The sequence below is a fragment of the Muntiacus reevesi genome, chromosome 3 (genome assembly GCF_963930625.1).
Source record: "Muntiacus reevesi chromosome 3, mMunRee1.1, whole genome shotgun sequence".
Classification (NCBI taxonomy): Eukaryota; Metazoa; Chordata; class Mammalia; order Artiodactyla; family Cervidae; genus Muntiacus; species Muntiacus reevesi.
In genome coordinates this window covers 12969844-12976878 of record NC_089251.1, presented here as the reverse complement: position 1 = coordinate 12976878, position 7035 = coordinate 12969844, and the positions used below count along the sequence as shown (strand labels likewise).

At 41.9% G+C, this 7035-nt stretch overlaps 1 pseudogene; it reads right to left on the bottom strand.

Annotated features, from left to right (window-relative positions):
• Window positions 1–287: 287 nt before the first annotated feature.
• Window positions 288–5979, bottom strand: LOC136163925 (olfactory receptor 1L8-like; annotated as a pseudogene).
• Window positions 5980–7035: the final 1056 nt, after the last annotated feature.

The following is a 7035-nucleotide window of genomic DNA, read 5'->3' as shown; positions in this document are numbered from 1 at the left end:
TTTCAATAGCACTTAAAGCAAATGAATAAAGATGTGCTTTCCTGGAGAAGAGGAAGGTAGGAAGAGAGATGTAGATATATGAAAAGTGGAAGTCAAGATTTTGGTAGACCTGAATCATATTACTGAATCATCATAACATCTCCGTGGTTGATAGTTGCATGTGTAAAGAAGTGGACACAATCCAACATCTATGACATATGTGAGTCATACTTGCTGACTTACAAGAGTTTGTTGTGTGTATCAGAAACCAAGAGCTAAACCTATGAACATGTCCAGAAAGCTTCTGGCTAGGATTTCCTCCTGCCAATCAGCTTCCCCAGGCCCCTCTTCATGTCTTTGTTTCTCATACTACAGATGAAAGGGTTGCACATGGAGGACAGAACTGTGTAGACAATTATAGCCACTCGGTCCCAAACAGTGTAGTTGGACAAGGGCTGTAAATAGACATAGAAGATGCTTCCATAAAACAGGACCACCACAGTAAAGTGGGAGCCACAAGTGGAGAAGGCTTTGCATTTCCCAGCAGCTGAGGGGATCCTGAGAACTGAAACAAGGATTCACATACAAGCGATAACAACACATAAGAAGGGGGTCACCTAAAACAACCAGTCTTTCTTCCGTTATTGTGAAATCATTGACAAATATGGAGAAGTAGGACAATTTCAGCAGAGGGTTGATGTCACAAATGAAGTGATAGATAACACTGGAGTCACAGAAAGTGAGCTGATTCAGCAAAAGTATGTGTAGGAGTGAGAGGAGGTGTGGCAGTTAGCAGGAGAAGGCCACTAGCAGGACACAGCAGTGGTGACTCATGGTGGTGACATAGTGGAAGGGATCACAGATGGCCACATAGCGGTCAAAGGCCATGGCTGCCCGAAGGCAAGATGTCAGTGTTACCAAAGGCGTGTATAAAATACATCTGGGAGAGACATCCACCATAGGAGACTTGGATTCATTCCTGGGTTGGAGAGAGCCCCTGGTGGAAGAAATGACCACCCATTCTAGTATTCTTGCCTGGAAAATCCTACAGACAGAGGAGCCTGGTGGGATATATACTATGGGATTGCAAAGAGTCAGACACAACTGAAGCTATGGAACACACATGCAGGCATCTGCTTGAAAAACATAAACTATGGCTTTATGTATGGGTTTTTATTCCATTTACTTTAACAATGCTGTGGCATGTACCTCATTCTGTTTTTCTCTCTTAATACATTTTTTTTTTTTGAGAACTATCTATGTTTTGGTTTTTTAATTAAGACTCTTTCCATTGTAGGTATGCAGCACGCTTGATTTAATGTTTCCCTAGATGTCCTATAGGTCTTTGCTACCATGAACAATATTGATTCAAATACCCTCATGCTCACAAAGTGTTTTAAATTTTTCATCCAGTAAATGAGAAAGGGTTCATTGGATATGTAATTTTTAATAGTAGTTCCAGGAATCATTCATCCATCCATTCATTCACGTAAAATTAAATGCTTACTTTCCCACTGGTTATTATCAGGCAAGTTATTAAATATCTTGAAACTTCAGTTTTTTCATCTGTAAATAGAGCATACTAATATTTACCCTGTGGATTTCCCAGGTGGTGTTAGTGGTAAGGAACCTGCCTGCCTGCCAATCCAGGAAGCACAGGATACATGGTTTCGACTCCTGTGTTGGGAAGAATCTCCGAGAAGGAAATGGCAACCCACGTAAGTATTCTTGCCAGGAGAATCCCATGAACAGAAGATCCTGGCTGGCTACAGTCCGTGGGGTTGAAAAGAGTTGAATATGACTGAGCATCTGAGCACACAGAACAGTAGTTATTCTATAAGATTTTTATGAGGTTTTCACAATCAGTTCAGTTCAGTTCAGTTCTGTTGCTCAGTCATGTCTGACTGTTTGCGACCCCATGAATCGCAGCACACCAGGCCTCCCTGTCCATCATCAACTCCCGGAGTTTACTCAAATTCACGTCCATCGAGTCAGTGATGCCATCCAGCCATCTCATCCTCTTCTCTTCCTGCTCCCAATCCCTCCTAGCATCAGGATCTTTCCAATGAGTCAACTCTTCTCATGAGGTGGCCAAGTACTGGAATTTCAGCTTCAGCATCAGTCCTTCCAATGAACACCCAGGACTGATCTCCTTGAGGATGGACAGGGTGGATCTCCTTGCAGTCCAAGGGATTCTCAAGGGTCTTCTCCAACACCACAATTCAAAAGCATCAATTCTTCGGTGCTCAGCTTTCTTTATATTCCAACTCTCACATACATACATGACCACTGGAAAAACCATAGCCTTGACTAGATGGACCTTTGTTGGCGAAGTAATGTCTCTGCTTTTTAATATGCTGTCTAAGTTGGTCATAACTTTCCTTCCAAGGAGTAAGCGTCTTTTAATTTCATGGCTGCAATTACCATCTGCAGTGATTTTGGAGCCCAGAAAAATAAAGTCAGCCACTGTTTCCACTGTTTCCCCATCTATTTGCCATGAAGTGATGGGACATGAAGGTTTTCACAATAGCTTGTGCTTAAAGCACTTAGAATGGTGCCAGGGACACAGTAAATATTTGAGACCACTGTCATCTCCCCATTATCATCATTGCCAATGAGTTTGTCCCCAACAAAGTATTTGTATATGTTCTCAAAAATCAATGAATCTGATAACTAAAATGACCCTAGCTCTCATACTCTAATGCTCAAATGGTCAAATGAACTTGGTTATGAGTTTACAACACCTTTTTAGATGGTACTTTTGTCCATCCGTTGAATAATCTGAGAGTAAACTGTGATTAAGCACTTCCTTCATTTAGGATGTACTTTAATTCTCATGACAACCTTATCAGGCTAAACTATCTCTCTTCTCATTTTTTTTTCCAGTAGAAAACAGATATGGAGGCAAAGTAAAATGCCAAATGTCAAGTATCTAACAGACATAGGAATCAAACTCTAAATTAATTCTAAATCTCAGATTTTAAGCACTATGCCATTTTTTTCATAAAACTATACTGACAGGGCATATCTGGGGGCTCATTGTTAAAATGGCTCTTTATGTTGACCTCGCAAACAAAGATTAAAGTCACAGTGATCCTTGAGACTGACCAAATTGCCCAAATGACATGCCATTTTCCTGCTGGTGCCTCCCTTCTCAAGGCTATGAGGAGACCACCAGATTCCAGACTTCTGGCTAGAGTGACCACAGGACTCAGCTAAGGCTAAAAAATAACCATTCCTTCAGAGAAGTTTTCATTATCGAAGTGCAAGAAAGACCCCATCAGAAAAGGAGGATGCTGGTTCTCCTCAAGGGCCAGTCACTCTCTCATTGCCCTCTAATCAATTTCTCTTTTCTTGCCTGACTGCCCAGCTTGCTCTCTGTTTCTCCACACTAGCCTTACATTTACAAGTATATATCTGAAACAATCATGCTGAAGATCTATTTTTTTCTCCATTTAATTGTTTTCTATTTTGACATATACACAAATATTTTGTTTTCTTTAAATGTTTTTCATCCCACGTTAAGAACATACCCGTGCTGTTACCATGGGAAATCTATGTTTTCTGTGCTGAACAGATTTTAGAATTTTAACATTCTAATAGGCAGGATTCATACATAAGCAAAAATAAGGGACAATTTGGTCTTTGATGGGTGGAACATTAAATATGTATGTGATTGAGGGTTTAGTAGAAAGTGCACTGAACTTGGAAGCAGAAGGTGGGAGTTTGTCCCTGACTTTCATTACTTGCTCACTGAGCATTCTTAGGTATTCTAAAAAGACAATAAAACTGCATGTATAAGTGCAGTTTATAAAACATACATCCTCAAAAAATGTTGTTTGCAAAGGGAATGACTGGGGAATGTGAGATGAAGCAGATTCGAAATGGTAAAGTAAGGTTGGATTTCCTGTGCTCATCTATGCTGAGTACTTTAAAAAATGGAAGGAATTTTTGAAAGTGAGAAGGTGAAGAAATTATTCTAAAAGCCTGGGATGTGTCTGTGAGGGGAAGAGTTTTTCTTTTCTACTGCATTCCCCCTATCCATTTATTGGGGGCCTGCTTCCTCAAGAACCATGGGATAGCAACATACCCTGGTCTAGTGGTCAAATAGGATGGTCATAACACACAAAGTGAGTGTTATGTGTTAGGGTGACTTCTGTTATACACAGTGTCCATGTGATTTTTTTGGAACTGGATCAAATTCAAAAACTGAATTTTGAGGCTGAAATCAGTACCTGATTGAGGTGGATGGTTAGGCAGATAGTCAGTCCATTGATGCTCACTGTCCATAACCAGATATCTTCTCATTTTTCATAGTTTTTTTTTTTTTTTAAATCTGTTCTTCTTTCTGTACCAAACTGGGTTAAGTTCACTTATCAAAAAGATGATCTTTTGGACCTTCCAGTCAGTGATAAGCAAGAAGAGTTGAGAGGAAGGACAAAGAGCAGATTGCTCTAGATTCTAAAGGGGTCAAGCATTTTCTTGATACTGCCTCACATCCCTGTCTCTTTCTTAACTTCTGTCTCAGCAGATTTTGATTTTTCTCTGCTTCTCATCAAAGAAGACAGCACAGCCCAGACTTTCTGTGGCAGGAATTCTCTTGGTTGGGGAAACCTGCCTGCTAGCCTCTCAGGGGGATGAGCTCAGCTCTCCTGGCCTTCTCTGGGTCCCTGCTGGTGAGGGAGCTATGATGTGCTTATTACCACATGCCCCCTTAGAAGTGTTCACTCTGTGACTTCTCTAGGTACAGAAATCACAGGGGGCAACAAAATTGAGTTCAACTGCCCTAAAGGAGTCATGGGACTCCCAAGGAGTCCTTCTGAAGACAGGCTATTTTCAGAGCCTTTTAAGCTTAGCATGAAATCTCCAGGACATGCTTTAAGTGTTAGTCACTCTACCATCTGATTCTTTACTCTCTGAGCCAACAAGGAAGCCTATAGTTTCCTCAACTGTGGGTAATCAGAGGTCATATAATGTTGTGTGTGTGTGTGTGTGTGTGTGTGTGTGTGTGTGTGTGTGTTTGATGAATAGGAAATAGGTTATATAGGAACAAGACTCTGAGATGGAGATTAGCATGCAGAATGTTTATTAGGGAGTGCCCTTGGGTAGAGCTTTCCAAGGTGACACAGTAGTAAAGAATCCAACTGCCAATGCAGGAGATGTGAGTTCAATTCCTGTGTTGGGAAGATCCCTTGGAGTAGGAAATGGCAACCCACTCTAGTACTCTTGCCTGAAAAAATCTAATGGACAGAGGAGCTGGTGGGTTATAGACCATGGAATTGCAAAGCATTGGGCACAACTGAGCAACTGGGCATGCACACTCTTGCATTAGGCTTTTTATCTTTTCTTTTGGCCACACCAAAAGGCATGCAGAATCCCAGTTCCCTGACCAGTGATGGAACTGGCATCCCTGCAATGGAAGCATAGAGTCATCCACTGGACTGCCAGGGAAGTCCCTTGGGGGTGCTCTTGGGATCAATATCTGTGGTTGGGTAGAAGGAGAAGTTGTGTTGTGATGAAGTCCCACTGAAGATCCCAGCTGACCCTACTGGGAACTCTGGAGCTCGGATGTCACGGATTATGGTTCTTTAGCTGACAGGATGTAGACTGTCCTGGAAGGAAGCATTTCCTTTGGTGAAGCAATTTCCTTCAGCCATGACCATCTCTAGAGAAAGCATAAAGCTGAGGACTCTCTTACAAAGCAACCATTGATGAGCTACAGTTAGTCATTGTTCATTTTTGACCTGATCTTACATGGCGAACTGACCCACTTGTAAACCCTATTCAGGCTTTCTCCTCCTCTGTCAACTGGTTATAGGGAATACTCTCTGCAGCCACAGATTTCTGATTTCTCTCTTCAATCACGGGCCCCCAAAATGACTTTGATGTGAAGGGTTCCCCTTATTTTTGTAATGCTTATCTCCCACCATCAGGATTGTATGTGTCTTGGTAAAGGTCCCACTTGTTATCAACTTCCTGGTTTTCTGGCCCAATTACCATGACCACACCATCTGACCTGTCTCTTGAGAAACCTGTATGCAGTTTAGGAAAGAACAGTTAGAACCTGACATGGAACAACAGACTGGTTCCAGATAGGAAAAGGAGTACATCAAGGCTGTATTTGTCACCCTGATTATTTAACTTATATGCAGAGTACATCATGAGAAGCACTGGGCTGGAAGAAGCACAAACTGGAATCAAGATTGCCGGGAGAAATATCAATAACCTCAGATATGCAGACATCACCACCCTTTTGGTAGAAAATGAAGAGGAACTAAAAAGCCTCTTGATGAGAGTGAAAAAGTTGGCTTAAAACTCAACATTCAGAAAACTCTAAGATCATGGCATCTGGTCCCATCACCTCATGGCAAATAGATGGGGAAACAGTGGAAAGAGCATCAGACTTTATTTTTGGGGGGCTCCAAAATCACTGCAGATATTGATTGCAGCCATGAAATTAAAAGATGCTTACCCCTTGCAAGGAAAGTTATGACCAACCTAGACAGCATATTAAAAAGTAGAGACATTACTTTGCCAACAAGTTCCGTCTAGTCAAGGCTATGGTTTTTCCAGTGATCATGTATGGATGTGAGAGTTGGACTGTGAAGAAAGCTGAGTGCTGAATAATTGATGCTTTTGAACAGTGGCGTTGGAGAAGACTCTTGAGAGTCCCTTGGACTGCAAGGAGATACAACCAGTCCATCCTAAAGGAGATCAGTTCTTCACTGAAAGGATTGATGTTGAAACTGAAACTCCAATATTTTGGCCACCTCATGCGAAGAGTTGACTCAATGGAAAAGACCCTGATGCAGAGAAGGATTGGGGGCGGGAGGAGGAGGGGACAACAGAGGATGAGATGGCTGGATGGCATCACCGACTTGATGGACATGAGTTTGTGTAAACTCTGGGAGTTGATGATGGACAGGGAGGCCTGGTGTGCTATGATTCATGGGGTCGGAAGAGTTGGACACGACTGAGCGACTGAATGGAGCTGAACTGATCTGATGTAGTGAAGCAGTGTTATACTCTGCATAATATCCAGATTGTCTATGTCTT